This window comes from Leptodactylus fuscus, chromosome 4, assembly GCF_031893055.1.
Source record: "Leptodactylus fuscus isolate aLepFus1 chromosome 4, aLepFus1.hap2, whole genome shotgun sequence".
Lineage (NCBI taxonomy): Eukaryota > Metazoa > Chordata > Amphibia > Anura > Leptodactylidae > Leptodactylus > Leptodactylus fuscus.
The window spans coordinates 50990615-51013655 of NC_134268.1; the positions used below are offsets into that span (position 1 = coordinate 50990615).

The 23041-nt window shown below is 39.9% G+C and overlaps 1 protein-coding gene across 3 annotated transcripts in view; it reads left to right on the top strand.

Moving 5' to 3' along the window:
- The first annotated feature begins 240 nt into the window (after positions 1–240).
- Positions 241–23041, top strand: part of SULF1 (sulfatase 1) — a 94008-nt gene continuing 71207 nt past the window's right edge. Inside the window, exons 1-2 of one of the 3 annotated variants that reach the window (XM_075270406.1) lie at positions 241–496; positions 13717–13821. The gene's annotated coding sequence lies outside the window, so the exon portion shown is untranslated. The remainder of the gene's footprint in view (positions 497–13716; positions 13822–23041) is intronic. The other 2 variants (XM_075270410.1, XM_075270408.1) reach the window with 2 other exon arrangements.

Below are 23041 nucleotides of genomic sequence, written 5' to 3' on the forward strand. Positions count from 1 at the left end.
CATTGTTACCCTAAATCCCCCAGCCCTGTGCATCACAAAAGTGTGTCCCTTCCAGGAAATGACCCCCAATAACCATAAAACGATGATTTCAGATGGCCAGGGTCCTAGTGGTCCCCGGGGATTGCAGGGGGGTTGCTGTGAGAATGAACACAAGTGGCCATCAGATGTGATCACACCCTCTGTACCTTCCCCAGCCAGCACCTCCCTCCCACTCACTCACTCACACTCTTCTTATAGAGCTCCCCTCTCCATATCTCAGGTTACTTGTGTGCAGACCTGCAGCTATAGAAGACACATCCAACCCCAGCAGCTCTTGGATTGGGCAGCCTGTCTTGACATAGCAGAGTGTGCTGAGTGCTGCAGGACGTGTTTCAACAGATGGTTGGGGTTAGAGTGTGTCATCACGTTGGAGTGGGGATTAGAGCAGGGAGGCTGCATTGCTGGAGCTGTGTGGTCTTCTGCAAGTGAAGGGGAGACACCAGGAGAGCTTCTTCAGGTACAGTCCAAGATCTTCTAAGTCACTTACTGCTGCAGGCTCCTGGAGAGCAGGATGCTAGTAAATGCTGTGTCTGGGAGTGCAGCCTCATCTCACTGTTCCCAGGGACTCTGTTTGCTTAAGAGCCCCAGGGAAGGACATACATAGAGGCTCAGCTTACCTGCTTCTTATGAGGCTGCTATGCAGGCTGGTTCAGTCACTCAGGAGTTAAAAAAAGAAGTTATTGAATTATTCAGAAGTGCTGTTTGTTATTACTAGAATCTGTTGTCTCTTCCTGCAGAACTCTCTGCAACTTCTCTAGAATGGATACAGTAAATGCAACAAATACTATCAATATTTACAAATGTATAACAATGTCAATATTTACGAATAGGAAACTAATAAATGTGTCAGGACTTACAGATATGTAACATTTTTTTTTAGAACATATAGGTGCAGTGTATGGTAGACATTGTCAGCAGTAGCAGGGGGATTGTGTTCTTAGCCTCTGATCCAGCTGCAGGTCATTGCATCCTAATAAATCTCTAAGTTAATGAAGCAAGTAGATCAGCAGACCTATGTAAAACCACCCACTATGATAGTAAATTCAGCTGGGCCAGATGACAAATGTGACTGTCTGTACATTGTGATGACTGAGTTGTGATACTATAGCAGGTTTGCCTGCAGGACTATGTAATATCGCATTGAAGTGGGCAAATGTAACTCCAATATATGTAGCAGAGCTGACTGGTTTGTGCATTGTCATTAGCTGCAGTCCTACGTAAAACAATCCATTGTGATATTACATTGAATTTTGCCTCTTGCTGACTATATAGATAGATGTAGCAGAGCTGACCAGATAGTGAAGTGTTTGTATATTAGCAGTCCTATGTAAAACCATGCCTTGTGATATTGCATTCAGCTGGGCCAAGTGACATATACAGCTCTGCTACATATTCATACATGTATTGGGTTGTGTAGTTAGATTGAAATATTATATAGTAAACTTGACCTATATGACCATTGTGCTAAATGGATTAAGGGTAGATTTAGCTGCAGCCCTATGTAAAACCACCAATTATCACGTCATATTTAATTTACCCAAATTGCTGAACGTAGGTAAATGCCTGCAGTCCTATGTAAAACATAGTTTTGTTTTTTTTTTGTTTTTTTATGATAAAATGTTTATTGCAAAATACCAAACTCAGACAGAGCTGAATACAACAATTCTATCTATATATTATTTGGTGACTGGTATTGTATGCTTACCTCTAATGCTTATTGATTGACTGTCTGTAGTTAAAGGTTTATCCATTAGAGTACAATACAAGGCTGTGATGTAAGGGTTAATGTGGCACTTTCACAGGGAGGAAATAGTTGGTGTTTTAGGTGTTACACCTCATTAGTACAGTATTATGCCCCCCCACCACATAATCAGACCCATGAGGGGGTCATTATGTGTTTATTTACTCTCTGTAAAGTGTAAATTCTCCATCACAATGTCTCATAGATACTTCCTAATTTCTTCCCGGTCGTTGGACTTCTCATATCCTGGCTTTCTGTGCAGACAGATATGCTTTGATGGCAATGAATTGTATGCGGTGTAACATTGCTACCTGATGTCTTTCCTTAGTATTGTGTATGTGACTTGACTGGTGTCTGCTAAACAAGATCTACTTCTCTCTGGGGGACAGGGGGACCAAAATCCCCAAGGTTTCATTATTCAGAAATAACATTGTGTGAATAAATGGACTGTGACATCTTACCTAAGCCGCACAGGTAATTCAGCTTTATTATTTATGCCTGTCACTGGATATACCTGCATGGGTTCCTCTTGGTGTGTCAGGGCTTGTTTCTTTATGGCTTACGGGCTACTTCTGATTGCAATGCAAGGGAAAATGACAAATGTTATCAGAGGTGAAAAATGAAAAAAATGTTCTCACTGTGTTGGGCTGAGATAATGCTACCTACCAGAAAACTGAATATTCTAGAGCAGAGGTTCTTAACTAGGGTTCAATCGAACCCTAGGCCCTATACACGGTTCATTTTGTGTACCAGTCAAAAAACCATATACCTATGTCTTGAATTTGGAAATAAATCCTATTTGATTTATCACTAAAGAAGGGTTCAGTGACTGTGCATATGAAACTGGTGGGTTTGGTACCTCAAACAAGGTTAAGAGCCACTGTTCTAGAATATCACATATGCCCAGACTTTGGTTGAATTGCTCAGTAGTGAAGACATTCCCTAATGCCAGGCCTTATTCTGTGTAATATTACCACTGTGGGTTGCTTAGAAATGGTGCAGTTAAACTGTCTTCACTAAACATTCTGAATTGATGTATGAGATACTAGGGCATCCCTATGACACTTAACCTACAGAAAACAGCCAGAAATGTGGCCTGGTATGTGACATCCTTTCATCATGAGACATTTTTGGAAGTAGTTTATAGAGTTGAGACAAAGTTTCGCCATTCTTGCAAAAACTTCATAGGCTTATTTCTAAATCTGAGACTTATAGTTTTCCCAGACTAAGCCTCCTATGTGGCTATATTAACTCGGGTATTCAGAATGTAAGCAGTTGGAACCATATGTATATAGAGAATATACCCTATACATTTATGAACCTTGTAATTTACATTTAATGTCCCTTCAAATCCCTTAAAGGAACACTGAACCTAAAGACAGCATTTTCTAAGAGTGTGACAATCTGCCAATACATAGATTTGTATACAGCTGTAACGGAAGATGTATATATGTGTATGTAGTATACTGTACTTTAGTATCCCTTCAACTATTCTTGGATTGAAAGTGTTCCCCATGGCTAGTGAGATTTTATTACATAGGCATTGAGATTTATGCCAGAGGCTTGAACCAGTAGTCCTGAATATGTATTATTTCATTGCACTAGATGTAAAGAAGGGGCCACAAGGCATGACTTGCTCCCTCACAGCCATCAAGTGCCTGGCCACCATCATTGTAGAAGAAAGGATTGAGCCCCTTTGTTTTCTGTTCATGGGGGAAAATAGACCCAGTTCCTTCTATGCATTGGAAAATGAAGACCTGATGGGAGCCCCTCTGCTTATACAATTTAGAATACTGCAGTGACCGTTTTATGCCAGTGTGATGTTACTATGTATACCAACACTAGGGCTCACTGTATACTGTCTCCTTGTTAGTACTGCTGATATGCTTGCATTATATATGTAAGACCATCCATTGTGATATTACACAGAGCTCTGCCAAATTACAAATATGGCACACAGATTGATGGATAAAGTGGCTATCTACTCTATATATAATCAATGCATAGACTGCAAAACGCCTATGTAGGGATCTATCCCATATCCTGCCCCTTCCTCGAAGTATGACTACAGCACTTGTCGCTCATAGTCACAGCCTATATACCAGCCAGTTCAGCTCTTGCATTCTGTGCTCACCCTTTCCAGGTTAGGATTCTTGCCAATGTGAATGAGTCTGATTGATGTATAAAAGCATGTGGTTTTGTCGCTGTATTAAAAAAAATGCCAAATACATCTGAAGGCAAATATTAAAACAATGGTGAACTCGATCATCCCACCACAGCATTGCCACAAAGTCCCAGACCACAAGGAAATGTCACATCCTTCTCCACTGACTGATGAGGTTGTGTTAAGACTGTAAGACTCTTGGATCAGCTCTGGTGTGTAAATGATTTCCATTCTCCTGTATATTAGCCATTCTCCGCTCCATAGATGACTACTTAGAGGTGTTTTGTGTTGCTATACTTGTTTTCATTTATAAAGAACACATCCTTCCATACCTGAAAGCTAGAGTTACAATGTCAGCTATGCACAGAGCATTGTCTCAAGGATTCTGGTATTTCAATTCGTGATATCACATTATTAGCGGTTAAGTCTCTGTCAATCTTACTTAGAAACAACATATTCGGTTTCAGATAGCAGTCTACAGTTTCACTGAGACTGACATAGAAGCAAAGTAACACATGACAGCAAAATTTAGATATGCATGTGAAGTATGATCAGAAAGAAGATGTGCTCTGCTTTTTAAAAGTCGCATTAAACTTTCCTGAAGGAACGTGTATAGGCTATACTGTACTTGGTGAATGATTTGCATTGTTAACATAGCTGTCCCTTTAAAAAAAAACTGTGCTATTGGGCCATAGGCATATCATAGAGGAGACCTTCCCTTTATTAGATAGAGCGAAGAGCAACTTCAAAGTAGTGCAATAATTTACCAGTAAATGCAATGTAAATTATTAGTTGAATAACCATTAATTTGCAATACCAAACTCTTCCAGTAGTGGCCACTGCGGCAGAAATGTAAGATTGCCCGCTGCTTTCCAGGGTTTCAGATGCCAGACCCTTAGCTGAAGACCATCCTTTTGTATTGAGGGTTATCCAGATGGGGTTTTGGGTTTTGGTCCACATGGGGCATATTTGCAGGAATGTAAAAGGGTAGCAAATTGTAACGGATTTAATCAAATATTATCCACACACTACGCAACAAACCCATCATGCAAGCTGACCTACATCAGTGATGGCGAACCTTTTTGAGACCAAGTGCCCAAACTGCAACGCAAAACCCAATAAATTATCACGGAGTGCCAACACCTCAATTTAACCTTAAAACTCTGGATCCGCAATTGCGGACCCAAAAATTACAGTTGTGTGACTGGGGCTTTACAGAGCTTGTGCTGAAAGGTAAAGGTCTCTGCATTTGGTACTTTTGAACAATTCATGTTCACTATATAGTCTGTACTAATACCATGTCTGCTATAAAAAAGATACTATGTGATATATACTCCACAGTAGCCCTCCTCCTCACACAGTATTAAATGCTCCACAGTAGCCCCCCTCTGAACACAGTATTAAATGCTACACAGTAGCCCCCCTCCCCACACAGTATTAAATGCTCCACAGTAGCCTCCCTCCCCCCCCTCCCCACACAGTATTTAAATGCTCTACAGTAGCCCCCCTCCCCACACAGTATTAAATGCTCCACAGTAACCCCCTCCCCACACACTATTAAATGCTCTACAGTAGCCCCCTCCCCACACAGTATAAAATGCTCCACAGTATCCCCCCTCCTCACACCGTATTAAATGCTCCACAGTAGCCCCCCTCCCTCCCCACACAGTATTAAATGCTCCAAAGTAGCCCTCCTCTCCACACAGTACACACACACATAAACTTAGCTGAAGAGCTGCCGGCGTCCTTCTCCTGTTTGACTGCAGGCGCTGATAATTTACGTCATCACGCCTGCGCCGGGGCAGAGGTCTCACACTGCACTCCATGCAGGCCACGGTCACGCGGACTGCAGCCTACACTGCTTTCTGTCTGTCTATGATGGAGTCTCAGTTGGGCTGAGGAAAAATAGTGGGGTCAGTAGTTTGGCCTACTGAATCCACAGCCCTGGTTAAGCCTTAGAAAAGTTGCTCATACATGATGCAGTGGTGGCGATAACACAGCCATACATTGTAAGTTTACGGTCACCCCCAGCAAGATGTCAGAATTTAGATTGACACCAACTTGGCAAGGAGACTTGTATGGGATTTTATTTTTTACTAGTAACTCAATGTAAGGCATATGGTGGATTTATTAGATTACAAAGGGCCTGTAACCCTGATTGCATAGGATAAAATACATTTGAGTGCTATGGAATACATAATCTCCCCAGGGCTTATCTGTTTTGTAGTATGTTACTGAAACTCAAAGTGAGAACTTGAAACACATGGATTATACAAGAATGAACTAATGCGTCTTCTGGTTTATGTGCAAAGTTCTGACACTGACATTTAGCTGCTTTCTTCATAAAATGCTCACCATTTCTGCAGCCTGAGCTCACTAGACACTCTTGCCACGATTGGTATACGGGAATATGAGCGATATTTTCTGGAAATGGGATTATTAGATAGTAAAACATAAAGCAGACCCCTCACCTCTCCTGTTGTCTGTATTATTCAATACTTGCATTCCCCATGAAATAACCGTTCTGAAGCATTTTCGACCTTTGTTTTGCTGTTCCTCTGTTATTCCTCCTGGAAATTTATGAATAAATTGACAATGGTCAAAAGGGTGTGTACATACAGCAGACTAAAAAGTAAGACTAAGGTCAGATGTTGTGGAAAAGCTGTTTTTGTTTGGTTTTTAGCTAAAGTAGCCCATCCCTTTATAATGATGTAGTATGGATACTCCTGCTATTAAGCATTATGGATGACTCCTGGCACCCTATGTGAGCTCAAGTTAAAGAGGTTTTCAGACTATTCCTAATAGGACATGTCCACTATTTAAGCCATAATGCCATTAAAAGTGGAAACCCCACCAAACTTAGGGACTGTGGATATTCTATGCATTGGAATACCCCTATAAAATAACCGAATATTTAAGGAAACTTGAATTGGTGCCCCTAGTGGTTAGAATATTACAGCACCCCCCCCCCCCCCCTTGTCTATTTGAAAATCAATAAATTACATTTCTTCCCTAAGAGCCGTCGGCTGCCCAGGGGTCAGATATTAATGTTGATGTTGGTGAATTCAACACTAGTTTCATGTTATCCACAGAACTTCCACCATTGCTATATCCCACTGGGGACCCCAGTCCCTTGGGGAGCCTGTTACCCGGATAATGATGGTGCAAATTCAGTTGATTACATTATACTGGTGAATCACATGATCACTATTATGTAATAGCAGCCCCCTGTTGGGGAGACTGCAACAACTAATTCCATAGGATCAGCTATGAGAGTATATAAGTCATATACTGGCCGGAATACACATGGGTGACTCACTAAAGCTACTCTCCCATTAGACTGACATCATTGCTTTTGTGCCACAATTCTGATGTACTTTTCCCTATCTTGCACCTTTTTACTTGTGCACATCTAATATATTACTCACTTGCTCCATCTTTAAAAATGTTTTGCACCTAATGTCCCCTTTTTCAGAAGTTTAGTGTAGTGTAGATGGTTCATAGGTGTACACATAATTGGGGCTGTTTTAATGTATTGGGGGGCCCTGTGAAAACTTTTTGAAAGTGGGCCCCCAATAACTTAAGTTCCCTTCCCCCATCTCAACCACCAATGTTACATTAAAAAAAATTTTTTTAAAAAATCACTGAACCACAGAACCTCTGCAGCTCGCCGCTCATTGCGCAGACACTAGTCTCTGTGCTGCACTATTCAACCTCTATCTGTGTCCTAAAGAGACAGAGGGGAAATTACTGCCCAGAAGAGCGGAACATCACCCAAAATGTGGGACTGTCCCGCTCAATCCAGGGTGGCTGAGTGAGTCCCGCAACAATCCTTATTGACTTCTGGCACCTTTGCCTATAGGTTTGCATCAAATGTATGAACCAGCATGAATCCTTTTGTTAAGTTTGTTGCAGTAAAACTTGCAACGTCAGAAAAGTGTCAAAAACAAATCTCCTAATGATAAATCTGCCCCATTGCTTTTCGTTCAGTAAGGCCTTACGATGACTTGTCTTAGTGTTTTGTTGGCTTATAATTTAATATCTAGGATTTCTTCTTCCTGGCATTACAATAGCCTTCTGACTAATCACATGTTATATGGCGGTCTTCTAGTAGCCGGGTCCAGGAACAGTGCAATCCACTAATGTAACCACCAAACATATAATCCAGTCTATGGGTCTGCGAAGAAAACAAAAAGACACTTATTAGAGATTTATTAAAGGAATTACAGTAAAGCTGTTGTGTGAAGTTAAAAGAAATGAAGTAATTGTGTCCCCCCCCATGCAATAAATAAAGCAGTTAAATGGCGTTGCCTCTGGGGAAGTCCAGCTTATTGTCAAAGTATAATTTACTGTTCCAGGTGGTGAACACTCAGGCGAAATATTTATGGTGGATTCGGCATTCCTTACATGTGATTTCTCTGTTACCAGCAAATGTGTAAAACAGCCAAGACAAGTCTAAAATGCATAGAATGAAAATAAACTTGAGATTTTTTCATTTAAAATCTATTTTTTTTTTTTTTTTTTTAATGCTGCATACCGTATAATTTTGGAACTATTCAATACCACAAGGTTAGCCGCACAGGGGCAGTTGTGAGGGTGATTGATTGACAAGCCCAGGGCCAAGCATGTCACGGAGGATCGCTTATAGGTCCTCCAGTCCTGTCTAGTGTCTTCTTGGTGGGTGGTTCTAGTGAATGACCTTTGGAGGTGGGGAGACAACCCAGGGTTACTGACAACTGTAAAGAATTGAAAGACCTATGGTTTGGTAAAACCTAGACTAGTACAAGTCCTAATGTCTATATGAAAAGGTGAGCTTTAAGGAAAAAAAAAAGAGGAAAAAATAAATCTTGTAAGCATGGCCAATGGTTATATACTCTGGGAAGCAAATTATAGATAAAATATAATGGGGATTTCCAATTTTGGTTATATTTAGTTTGCTTATTGGTAGGGATTACTGAAGCCTCAGTGATGGCTTTGACTAATCCAATGGACTGATGCAGAGATCATAGACCAATTGTCAGATTTTAGAAGAGGTTTAATTTATATATTCTAGTAGGGGCTATCCCCAATTCATGAGTGGCCAGCTTGTTTAAAAGGGCTATCCCACAAAACCCTACCAATCTAGCTGAGAATTCTGGATGGAGCGATGGTCGTACATGCACACTCATGTTCTAACAGAGATGGCCAAGTTCACACGAAAGGCTTTGTTATGCCATGCAAAATTTACTGCAGAGATCTTACAGTGGGAATCAGAAAAAAAATTCCATCATTCACTTCAATGGGTGAAATTTGGCCAAAAATGTATTTTCCTCAGTTTTTGCAACAGATCGCAAGAAGTCCGCCATGTGAGCTTGTACAAATTCTTTCTCATTGTGGTCATGCAGTGAGGCGCAATAGGGACTCTGAGCCCTGCTCTAGTTAGTGACGGGTAGGTGATTTGAGGGGGGGGATTAAGCTATACCATATAACTCAGTAGGGATATATGATATATAGGGATAGTCTGAACATTTCTTCATAGAATATTGAATAATTTTCTTAGAATTGTCTAACCAGACTTGTACAAAAATATGAAATGTACAAAAATATGAAAGAAAATCAGCATTTTGGTATCTTATTCTGTTTAAGACATTACTGAAATTATACTTCAAAGGCTCATGATGATTTAGGAAAGCATAAACTATATAATTAATAAAATATACCGCTATACACTGCCTAAATATCATCTTTTATCATGCCTTTTACACCAGTAACAAAGAACATCAAAGCTGTGTTGATTGTGAAAATATCAGACCTATTTATTTAACATTTGCAGCAAGGTATACGGACAGCGCCATGTGGGAGGTATATGTTTTCAAGGAAAATTGCTAAGTGTAACCTATAAACATCTCTTAAATGTTTGGTTTGGCTGCGCGAACTCAAGAGGGAGCCGGTCAGACTCTAAGCAGATTTATATAATTAAAATCCAGACACCTTTTTACAGCACGGTGCACTTGTTAATAAAGTAGTTTATCACTCGGACAGACGCTTTAAATAATACATATGGATCTTTGAAGGAAAACTTTCCAGAATCTAATGTATTAGAGGTTCTAGTTTCTACTGTTTTATCTCAATTACGTGAATTTATGGAAAATCTTTTATTTTATTTCTTCGGGTTGCATTTGAGCAAACTTCTTCTGCAGTAAAATGATACATTACTAAATATATAACTATAAATTATATAGATATATAATGAAAGATACATTGTTGTTAAATATAGGCTATAATTATAAACCAAAACTATAATGGACTTTATTATTTTAGATTTATAGCATAACTAGAAATGAAAACAATACAGTGGAGTCAGGAAGGAATTTTTTCCCCCTGAAATGGGGCAATTGGCATGAGCCTCATGGGGTTTATTTTGCCTTCCCCTGAATCAACACTGTAGGGATTGTAGGGTTATAGGTTGGACTTGATGGACTGATGTCTTAATTCAACCCCATCTACTATGTAACTATGAATCTTCTTAAGATCTTGTTTCTTCAGAAGGCAAGATTGATCTACTAGACCAGATTTACTAATACTATCTAGACTACTATTCTGGATGCGTCAAATTTATCATAGTGGCTCATGTTAGATAATAAAATTGGAGTGAATTTAGATCCCTTTGTTTAACTTTATGCCACCTCTCAATTGGAAGCTTTACATTCAATTTTTGTGACCAATCAAATTTTAAACCACGCCACTTATGTCAGGGTTCTTTAAGGGTTAGATCACACTGGGAGGATGTGGGTGGATTTTTGCACTTAGGGTGACATGGGGAGCCTTGGGTCAAAACCCGCCTGCCACGACTGTCGCAGCTTCCAACAGTTGCAGCTTCCACTTCCCGCTCCAGAATAGGCTCAAATGAATGGGCCGACTCCGGAGTTGCTGCCGCAAGGACTGCCCGCTCACGGGGAAAAAAAAGTAGCCTGGCGGTCTCCATAGACCACCATTGCGAGGGGGCGGATTATAACATGGATTATGCGCCATAATCCGCCCCCTCTGTGCCGGTGTGAACAAGCCCTAATTGGTAAGGCCCGGTTCACATCTGTATTTGGGTCATTCTGTTCCCCTCTATGCATGAAAAATGTGGAGAGAAGAGTACTTTCCTCTCCGCACTTTTTTTGCAGAAATCACACGGACCCCATTATAGTCTATGGGGTCCGTGGGTTTCCTAATGTAACTGCTTTTTTTTAACCAAAATTCTTAGTATTTAGCATAGTATATTTTGCCCCACTTTGTCTAGGTCATGGCCAGAGAGAACACTTTGAGTTCTGTCCTTGGTATTCTTTGACTCCCTATGTCATGTGCCACCCCCTCAGGACCTGTATTAGGAATAAGAATAACAGTGTATCAGTTTTGCCTGGAGTCTTCCTCTAAATACACGTGTGACATAAACTTTGAGGAGTCTCATGCTTCTTAAGCCTCAAGGATTACCATAAAGACATTGTAAACAGAGATCCGGATCTACAGAGTCTGATTCTCGTGACTTATTTGAAAGGTTCTGATTTTGTCCTTGAGATTACAGATTGTAGGTGCGGATTTCCTCCTGATCCTTCAATGTTACAATTATTCTGCTTATTATATTTAGAAATACATTACAGGTTTATTGTCTTGTATTATATACAGTAACTTTATCTGTGCAGTGATAAATCCGCCATCGCCAGGGTCATTTACAGACTGAATATTTACTTAAGGTGACACAGAAGTATCATTTCCGTCTTGCCTACAATATGTTAAAGTAATGGATGCTTAGTGCATTTGTTATAGTGTAATGAGGCAAACCCTGTGCCTTCATGAAGGATCACTATGAGATGAGCGACTAATCTACCGCCATCTTTCATAATAATGTACAGTCCATGGAGTGTTTTATTGCCAGTGATTTATACAGCAGCAAAGATAGAATAAGATCAGTTCTTAGTATTGTGTGAACTGGAATCCACTGAACTAAAATGTGTTACCTAGAAGGCATGTGTGTGTCTTGTCAGCACATGTCACACTTTTCCTTCCATGACATTATTTAAAGGGGTTTTTATTTTTCACATTTAAAATTTTTTCATTTTCTAATGAGAAGTTATCTAATATATTTCTTGTAAAATTCCTCAGTTTTCAAGTTGTTGTTTGTTTTTTGTTTTGTTTTTTGCTGCCCTTTAGGCTAAGATTTTCTGAGGCCAATGTCCCAAATTATGGAAAATCAGCGTGTTTGTGTTTTTTTTTTTTTTTTTTGTTTGTTTGTTTGTTTTTTTGGCACATTTTGCTGCACCGTGTGTCTTTCAGCCAAAACCAAGAATGGCTACAAAAGGAATGAGAAATATTAAGGAAGTTCTTATACTTTTACCTTCTGCTCAATCTACTCCCGTCTTTGACTCAAAAAAAAAAAAAAAACCACCTCAAAATCTGCAACTAAAAACGAGGCGTGGCCACAAACTGGGGCCTTAACCTCAAAGAGGTTTTCCAGGATAAATAATTTGTGCTGACATCGGAGTCCCCAATAGATCTGTTTTTCTAGAGCTGCAGTGTTCAGGTAACAGTGCCATTCATCTTTGAATAGCTCATGTGATGAATGAAGGTGACATCACATGGCCTGTGAATGGGAGGCGGAAGTCAGGAGCTGCACTGCTGCTCATAACAGCTCATCCATGGAGATCTCAGGTCCTATTCACATCTGCATTCAGGGAGTCTGCTTGGAAACTCCACCGAACAAAAACCTATACACATTAAAAAGTGTTACCTAAAGGAAATCTGTGGACCGATAGACTATAATGGGGTCCGTGTGGTTACCGCTCTGTTTCCGCACGACAGGCGGAGAGAAAAGTGCTGCTTGCAGAAACTTTCTCTCAACATGTTTTGTGTGGCAACTGCATGGACCTCATTATAGTCTATGGGGTCTGCAGGTTTCCCAGGTAACCACTTTGGGGAGGGGGGTCCCTAATTGGAATGTAATGGAAACCCGAATGTAGATGTGAATAGGGCCTCAGGTGTTGGATCCCCACAGTTCTTCCTAAGGATAAGGCATGAATTAATAAGTCTCTGAATACCCCTTTAATGGGAGGCTTCTCTGTTTGTTTAGAAGATACAAAAAAAAATTTCTGCTTGTGCCCTGGACACGCTTGTACAGAACTGACTACATCTACAAAGTACACTTGGGTCTCATGCACATGACCGAGTGTGCAGGCTGGGGGAAACTTTCAACGGAAGACCCTTAGATAACATCCTAGTGTATCCAAGTGCCTTCCGTACATCAATCATTACTATAGAGGTTTTCATCACAAAGCAAGATTGGGTCTGCTCTATAAATTTCAGATCAGACAGGAGCATCGGAGCTCTGTTTGGACAGCTCACTGTTGAATGCATTTCGCCTTAGTCTAACCTTTGTGTGACCATCATATCGCCAGGACAGATTTTTTTTGATTTCCTAGAAGTAAATGACCCTAGTTGCCAACAGTTGGTGGTTGGTTTTTGTTGACCAACCAAACCTGAAGAGGGGCCATGGCTAACAAACCCACTGCAATGTGGATGACTCCATGGCGGGACTTTAAAGGTCCCTATTTTACCAACTTCAGTATGTGTTGATATGAACAGTGAATGATTAATATTAGGTAGAGATCTTATATTGAAAAACTGTGTAACGTATCATTCTGCAAAGGAGAAGTTTAATTTGCTGAGACCAGAATATCCTTCAGACTGTGATAATATTCTGAATCTTCTCCGATTTGTAACTTACATTTACATGTATTTTTCTTGACTTTAGGAAAAACAAAAACTTGGACCGGTGTCTGCTGGAAGTCTAAATATTATGTCAGAATCATGGTCTACATAAAGAAGTCATTCCCTGTGGCTAGATACCTTTAACCAAGTAAGTCACTTATTTATTTTCAGAATCTCAACAAAGCTCAGTACTTGGCAAGCATGGCACTATCCATTTATGCAGCAGCTTTGCTTGGTACCCATTTACCTAAATGGGCCCTGAGATGCCATCAGGTCATGTGATCAATGAATGTGACATCACATGCCCTCAATGAATGTGACATCACATGTCCTTTGAAGTGGCAACCTGGCAGTGTTGCTGTCACTTTGAATAGCTGATCCACACGGTGCCCAGATAGCTCTTTAACACTCTCATATTAATTGTATTATTGGGTGATGGTTTGGCAATAGAAAAACTTAAGCAGTGTTCACACAAGCTCAAAAACCCGCCTCCCATTGAATTCAATGGGCTTCTTTGTCCGCAAGCTGTTTGTTCCCACTCGCGGAAAAAAGAAGCAACATGCCCTTTCTTGAGGCGGATTCCGTGGCGGAATCCGCTGCAAAGTCTGCGGCGTGACACCTCCCTCCTGACTAGGCCCATTCATTTGGCGTAATCCGGAGCGGAATGCCGTGACTGGAAGCCGGTGCAAGGCTAGCTGTTTTTTGGACCAGATACTGAGGCGGCCTCTGCCTCAAAATCTGTTCCAAAAAAAACCCTGTGTGAGCCTGACTTTAGAATGCTAAGAACGCTATACGCCAAAGCTTTTAAAAAACTATTAAAGTGTATGAATGTAAAGCTAGTAACTACAGACTCCTCCATCTTTCTTTTCACTTGGTTCAGAGTATCCCTAGATAGATGGCACAAGACGGTCGCTTTGCTAATCTGTGATCTTGGTGGTCACAGCGTCACGTGTTACCCTGCAGTGCCACCCCAGGAGCGATTGAGTATTACATGGTGTCGGTGGACAGGCTTAGTCCTCCAGATAGAGCGATGCCTTTTCTAGCTGCTTTCTGCTCTGGTTACTTGATGGATGCGCTCAGTTAGATATTCCCCTCTATTAACACTGAATTCCTTAACAGAGAATTTAGTGGATTTATTGAACAGTTATGACCAATTATGAATTTGACAATGACGTATGGAAGATGAATGATGAGGATCTTTCCATTTTATAAATGAAGGAGCCATGACGTACATGCCAGGAACACTTGTGCTCTGCGAAGAGAAAAGGAACGAGAAGAGTTTCTTATTCAGAATGTCTTATAGAGCAGAACAGGTCTATAGTGAATTCCTCTTATTGTTTATTTATAGAGGGGAACGTACATGATTTATATACTGGAAACAGATAGTCAAGGAGGTAGAAACCAGACGACACAATGACAGATCTATATAGAATGGCCTATACAGCGATATCTTTGTCATGCTTACGTAGAGGGAGAACTAACGGTCAAGCAGAAGAAATGAGGAAGCAATAGACAAATAGTAGAAGTATTGATGAATGATAAGACATTGCTCATGGTTTAGCCAAGAAGAGGGAAGCTCAGCTGATAACGGTGCAGGAATGACTGAGAACTTCTCCAACCAGGGTTGTAATGAATGGTGACTTATTCACGTTCTGTCATATAGTACATTTCAGTCTCCCATTCACGGTAAGTGGATATTTGTATACCATTATAGGGTGTTAAAATAATGTCTGGTTTTCTTATCCCACCCATTTACCTACCAAACTATTCTAACTCCAGGAGTAGGTAGCTCAAAATCTAACATGAAGATCACCTGCTGAACTTGTCTGTTGGGTTGTTATTGGCCATGGAAATGTCTGCTAGCCTTAGAATTACTTCCTGACTTTCAAATGAATCTGTTAGTAAATCTTCACTCACATCCCCGCTACTTTTCGCTTATAAATATTGATGTAAAATATTTACAAAAAAAAATTCCTGTGATTTTCATTATGGCTGCCAAGCGTCAAAATAGTCTGACACTCTGTAGGGGGTTTCTTTACAGAGATCATTACAATGGAAGAGAACACCTCTATTGATGATGTCGCTGAGCTATCATTGCAATTTTTTTTATATTACGATCATCTCTCAGGTAGAATCAATAATCTAATAAAAATATCCTAAATTAGCGGGTCATTCACTGTTTCTTTGGCACCAAAAAGCAACCTATAAGGGTATGTTCACACAGTGGAATTTGCATTCTGCGTGTGAACACTTCCATGCGGCTAGCCATGATGGGATGCCGGTGCAGTGCACTGGCATCCAGTCACGGCATCCGCTTTGGATTAGGCCCAAAGAATGGGCCTAATCAGGAGAGAGCCTTGTGCTGCGGCTGAATCTGCCACGGAATCCTTGGCAAGACAGGGCAGCTCCCCTTTTTTTTTTTTTTTTTTTTTTTTTTTTTTCTGCTACTAGCTAGCAGAAAAAGAAGCGAGTGGCTCCCATTGAAGTCAACGGGAGACGTTTTTTTGAAGCGGATTCCATGTCAAAACTGCTCCAAAGCCTCAGTCCCTCCTGAGGTTCTATATACCTTAATGTTGTCCTATTGATATCACAAGACCCGTAGACTATCCAACCATTCCTATTAACAGATAATGTCAGGGGCAGGAGAAACGTTTGTTGAGCAGTGAGTATATAACGCTCTGCCATGGGAATTTTCAATGGGTGTCTATGACTGGAACAATATTTCAGGATATATAAGTTTTATTTCCTGGAATGGGCCATGGATACAGGGATTTATTCTGATTGCCAGATTTGGAGTCGGGAAGGAATTTTTCCCCTAAAATGGGGTGTTTTGCCTTCAGCATTGCAAGGTAATGAGCTCTACTGGATGAACAGTCGGTCTCTTCTCACCCTTTTAGGGTGTTGTTACTAGTCTCTTTTTCTCATTTAGGGTAATAGTAACATGCCTTGTAAGTTACTATGTTACAAATTCAATCTCTGCTGAGTCGAGCATGAATATGTATTGGGGCATTAGGAGAAATAGCTGTCCAACCCATTCCGACGTTATATGGCCACCTAAAGACCTTGTTGCATCAATAGACCTTCTATGATCGGCAGTGACCTAGCTGATGGCCACACATGCTGTAATATGTGTGGCTAGTTTTTCCTGGTATGACAGAATCCATCATTTAACTGTCTGAGTGTATACACCCTCTAGCACGTGTAAAAGCACTGTACAAGGCAATAAAGATCTTTTGGGAGACAAAATGGCTTTCATAATGAACGCTGTTATGGCTGGCTGTGATGGTATGAATAACTTGTCTTGTTAGGGCTTTCCAAGTATGTTAGTGGAGTCAGACTGCGTTGTTCTTCAAACAGATTTGTGAATGTTCAGGTCTAAATACTACTGTTAAATGAGGATAAATTACCGCTTCTTAAAAATATACTGTAAGAAACAAAAATGTCCTGTTAAGTTAACATGAGTCATGGGAACTTTTCTCCTTGGCTATGTCCCAATCTATTCCCAATACACCTAGGTCTGCCAAGATCAAGAAATGGATGAAAAGTTGGTTGTGGGAAATATGATTTGGGATGCCCTTATTAATGCGCTGTGTTTTTGTGGATCAACTTGGTTTTATGACTTGTTCTAGTCCATTACAATGGAGGATATTAATGGGAGAAGTAAGTTTTGTCAGTGACTTTCTAGGCTATCGGTGGACTCTTCTCATTCCCTTTTACTTCTCATATATATTCTAAGGGCCCATTCACATGGAGTAAACGCGCATGTATTTTGGCAAAATCCACGTGTAAAAATAAGACTTCAATGACATGCTACACGTGTATTTTGACGTGTCTTTTTAAAAATGTCATTGAAGTCAATGGGAGTTTTATTTTTTACACGTGATTTGTGCCAAAATACATGCGCGTTTACTCCGTGTGAATGGGTCCGAACTTGGTAGTTTTAACGTTATTTTGTAGGCCATTATATACTCTAAAAGGCAGTAATATTATATCATGGCTGCTTTTGACGGACCTGCAGCACTTACGGGGTGTTCACAGTACTGCCACTGTCCATCCAGGGGTTTCCGTCCTAAGTTCCAAAGAAATTGGATAGTGGACGGCTTGCCAGCGGTCAGCTTTAAAACCATTGTGTCCCTATGCAGCCTCTCCACCTGTGCATGTACGATTTTGTGTTCGTGCAAAAAAAAAAAAGTTTCTAGGCAGAGAGGCCACATACAGACGCCGGCAGTCAAATGAATGGGTTTTAAAGCTGACCACTGGCAAGCTGTCCACTATCCAGTTTCCCCAGGGTTTAGGACGGAAATCCTGGGGTGGATAGCAGTGGTAGTGTGAACCCAGCCTTACTAAACCAAAACTTAGAACTCTAAAGCCATGCGAAACTGAGTCTTATTTTAGATCCTTAATATTGGTGAAGATTAGTACAAATAAAGTACTGAAGATCTTACTATTAATCTATTATACTGTATGTATGCATGCTATACTCCTGTCGATTGACATTTTAGAATCTATAGTTTCGATAGTGAAGACCGTAGTCTCTTCCAACTATCCTTCTACACTTTGACGAACGCATGTCCTGTCAGCTTTAGACCTGGTTCACATTTGCATCAGTAATCCATTTGGGGAAGTCCGCATGGGGTCCCCCCCCCGAACCGACTACCAAACGCACTGGCAAGTGGTGTACAGTGAAAGCACACAGACCCCATAGACTATAATGGGATCCATGTACTTTCCACATGGTCTACACCTGGAACATGCGGACAGAAAAGTAGTTCACGATCTACTTTCCTGTCTGCATGACTCATGCGGATATAGATATATATATATATATATATATATATATATATATATATATATATAATTTGCTGTACTTTCCCACTAATACAAAAAAAAAAATTTTAAATAACATTTTTATATATAATATACACTCCAAAAAATATTACTTTAAAAACAAAAATTAAAAGGTTATGGTTCTGGGAATGTGGTGATGCAAGAACAAAATTAATTGCTATGTCTTCAAGGCCCCAAATGGCTGTCTCCTTAAGGGGTTAAACATGAGGTCATTGGGGTTCTGCTTGTAATGTCTGTGTATGCCAGTTCCAAAATTATTAACTGAAGAAAAAACCATCCCTAAATACCTGACCTGCCTCTTCTGTGCAATAGTCAAGTCCCACGTTATATGAAGAAAAATGACATTGTTCCTTTTCATCATGAGAACAAAGAAACGGAAAGCATAAAAAGCCATGTAAGTAAAGTGAACTGTTCACACTGTGTCATCCTAAGAAGGAAGACATGATAATAAAGCGGGGAACATGACTGAGCTCCAACAACCACCGAACAAAGGGATTCTCTGGAAAGGAAACTTTCTGCGTTTAAACATGTTCCTCTTTGTCCTAGAACACAAGCGGGTCGTGGATTGTAATGGTGGCTTTAATGTTATGGTTTCTCCGCTACTGTCTGGAGATCTTATTTGTTGCCACATGTTTTGGGATTTTGCTGGTGTTTTAGGTTAATCTGCACAGGGGCTTTGATAGCAGTTGTTAAATCTAAGCATTTTCTTTTCATCGGGATGACAAGTTGGTTTTGTGTTGGTGACTCAGCTGAATAGTCTGTGCTGTGGGTTAGAATATCTCCCATTCATTGACTTGTTACATAGCGTACTGCAGTCTTCTAATTAGGAAGCAATTAGCGATTGTGCAACAACCTGAAGCCATTTAAGGCCATAAGTGGAGCCGCATTGAACTTTATTTGCATGGGGCCAAGCGCTGTACATAGAATAAATTATGGACCTAAAGTTGGCCAGCTGTGTTGGGTTAGTAAACCTCATATTGCAAAAGAAGTACAAATTCCATGTTGTGTCTTTAGTTTGGAGTGTTAGCGCGCCATTAGTGGCGTATAGAATAGATTGTCAGAAACCACATGACAGCCCCGCACTGTGGTCTAAGAGACTTCTTAAAGCAATGTAGCCCAATTGTTAGGAGGGGATGTGACTTTTGTTTTTTTTTGCATATGATGTGTTTTGTTTTTTTTGTTTTTTTTTTTCCCTCAAGTGTTAGTTGTTGGCAGTTGCCGCCCCCATGCAATAATGACTGATACTTGACCAAATTTAGCTAACCTTGTTGGACTTTTTTCTTTGTAGATTGTAGACTTTATATGGGGCTCACAATGTACTTTTTTTTTTTTTTTTTTTTTTTTTTTTTTTTTTTTACATATGTTTTCAAGTAACTTTTATTTACGATTAGTTTTGGTACTTTAACGGAAAAGTACCGATGTAATTCTCGATACTGCTGTCCTGATGCTGGTGCTGAACTGCGGTGGTGCTGGCCCGATAATGGAAAAGTACCTTAGTTTTTTTTGTTTGTTTTTTGTGTGACTGTGTTCCATTACGTACTCCTCAGACTGGCACAACCTTTCCCTACAAAGCCCTTCCACACCAGAGCTCTACTTGCATGGAGACTTCAGGGAAAGTTGCAGGCACTGCGGGGGAAGGGGGCAGTGGTTGGACCCTCAATGATCTAACTCTTTATGCAGTATCCCATTGGGATGTGTCCTTAGTGATACATCATCTATAATATAAATATATATAAATATATATATATATATATATATATATTAATTAGGCTGATTATGGGTGGAATACATTGAGCGTAACTGGGGAACTGACATGCTAACTGAAGTAAGTCACGTGGTTTCAGAATCTGCCAGTGTATACAATGAAACGTTGCTTTACTGTAAAGACTTCACTGCGTTCAGTCTACTGTACCAAGTTGGCCGACTGCAGTGTCCGCACTGAACAGCCGCGCGCCTTGGAATATTCTGCACAGAAGTTTGTGTTGCCAACTGTCTGAAATCTATAGCTTCATTTAGTCCAGACCCCAGAGGAATACTGCCTGCCCTCGGCTAACTAGCACAAAAATCTTTAGCTAACCACATATACCATGGCTTTCTCATGACTTTCACAAGCTTGTTAGAAAAGCAAAGCATATAATGATCATTGCCACCTACAGAACTAATATAATGTCTAGTTAATGTTATTTGTGGATATGGTTTGTAGATGCGTGTGTGTTTCCTCAATCTATCACATGGATTACATCAAATGTGGTATCTGCCTACATACAAGGACAGCTGCAATGTGGTCAAATCCTATCCCCCCATTGTTCTTCACTGGGTCCATTATATATTTGCACATAATTCCCATTCTATGGGGAAAACCACATTCTCAAATATGAAAAATGCAAATATCAAAATGGCGACAGTGACGTTTTTGTTCTGCATGAGATAAATAGAATAAAGAATCCCCAAACTGTCTTATGGGGCTATTATAATTTTATGAATCGGCACCAAGAGGGGATCTGTTTCATCCTTTCTATTGATTTGGGCATATGTGTAGGGTTTTGGGAGAATTTTATATTATACATTCTATTTAAATCTTTTCTCACATGGCTAAATATCATCCTATATACAGATCAGACTGCTGGTTTATTGGATTTTTGTTGGGCATTACCTTGGCATCCAGGGCTATAGAGTCAGAGTTGAGACCAATTTTGGAAAGAAGTGGAAAAAAGTTACCAACTTGCATTTTGTCTCCAGAATAAAATAATGTAATATTATACAATTAATTTCTAATAAATTTAGAGTAACTTTAGTGTTCCTATCTACATTAAGGAGTTGGAGCAGAAGTCCGTCTTTTTGTAGGAAAATGGAAGTCTGAGTCTGTGGTTTAGCCTACCAACTCCATAGCCCTACTGGCATCTCCAATCTTTGCCGATACCACCAAATGAAGATCCCAACACTTTCCACCATTCTAAATTGCTTGTTTCAGATTTCTATGATGTGTGGTGTGAGCCCCCCTCCCCCACCTAAAATAAATAAATAAATAAAAAATGAATGCTTCATTGTGGATCTTCAATAAAGTCTATATTGTGCTTTCCTTGCCGACCCGAATTTGGAAGGTAATTTTTTTTTTTCTTTTCATGGAGTTCTCCTCATTAATATTTCTATATTATTTATGTCAAGTAACTGCAATAAGGGAATGTCATTGTGATTGTAAACTGCAGCCCCCACCGCAAGACTTTGAAAACAAAAGTGTCAACCCAAATTCCTTCCCATTCCTTGTTATTGTTATATTAAATACCAGAACCCGTGGGCCGCTAATTAATGTGCACGTTCCAGTTCCCGACACTGTAGTGTATACTGTAAACATGTTCCAAGCGAAAAGTTGTTTGGAGAACCCTGGGGTCTACTTAGGGCGACATAATAAACTGGTGACATGCTCAGTTAACAAGTAGCTTACCGGTATAGATAATACTGCATGTCGCTGTATGTGTTCTTTGACTTCTGAATTCCTGGCTTTGATCCTTTCAGGCCGCATGGAAGGAAGGAAAATAAAACAAATGTGGGCACATTCAGCTAGAAGACATGTTGCAGCCATTCTATGACTCTCGGGTGTCTGTAAATTGGCTTAAATTTTTTGCAAGAGTAGTGTTCAACTTTCGTTCGGGCATGACCCTCGTGTGGTGTAAGGCCTTATAAGAAAACTATTTGGGTATATGAAATTGGACCCCTATTATACATATGCTACATGTTGGAGAGATGGCTAATATCGTATCCTTATAGAAGTCTATTGTTCTTTCAAACTTAGGAATTTCCTTTGTGAATTTTAAGGCTAAATCAAAATTATAGTTGCAAATAGTTTTTGGGCTGTTAATAAAATAAATTTTAAAGGTGTGTGTCTTTTTGTGTTTTTTTTTTTTGTTTTGTTTTTTTTTGCCTACCATGACAAACTAGTACGTACATACATACTGGAGATATAGGTTGGACTTGATGGACTAATGTCTTTATCCAACCTCATCAACTATGTATATAACTATGTAATAATTAATTATTTTTTTTAAAAAAAAAAAAAAAAAGCTTATTTAGGGTTTTGGTTTTTTTTTTTTTGTGGTGGTGTGGCTTTTTTTTTTTTTTTCATTCCTCAGTTGATGATTTCATTGTGTTTTTCTATATTTTTGTTGGACGTTGCAGGTTTTTGACATTTGGCTATCACTGACCGCTCATTTCTTTTAACTTTTATTTATAATAATTTTGAATATGTTAAAAGAAAAAAAATCCTAGACGTCTATGCAAATCATTTCCTCTAAAAGTTCAGCAGTGTGCCAACAATATTAAATATGAAATTACAGTAAAACCTGGACTACTTCTAATCTGCTATATAACATGAGGGTTTAATAAGCCTCCGTTTGCCGGCCACATGTGCCTGAGACAGCCAGGAAACTGAATCAGTGCGGAGAAGGGATTACAGATTCCTCTGAAATATGCATTGTTTGAAATGGCCTCTGGTGACCAACATTCATGAATGGCTGATTTTACTG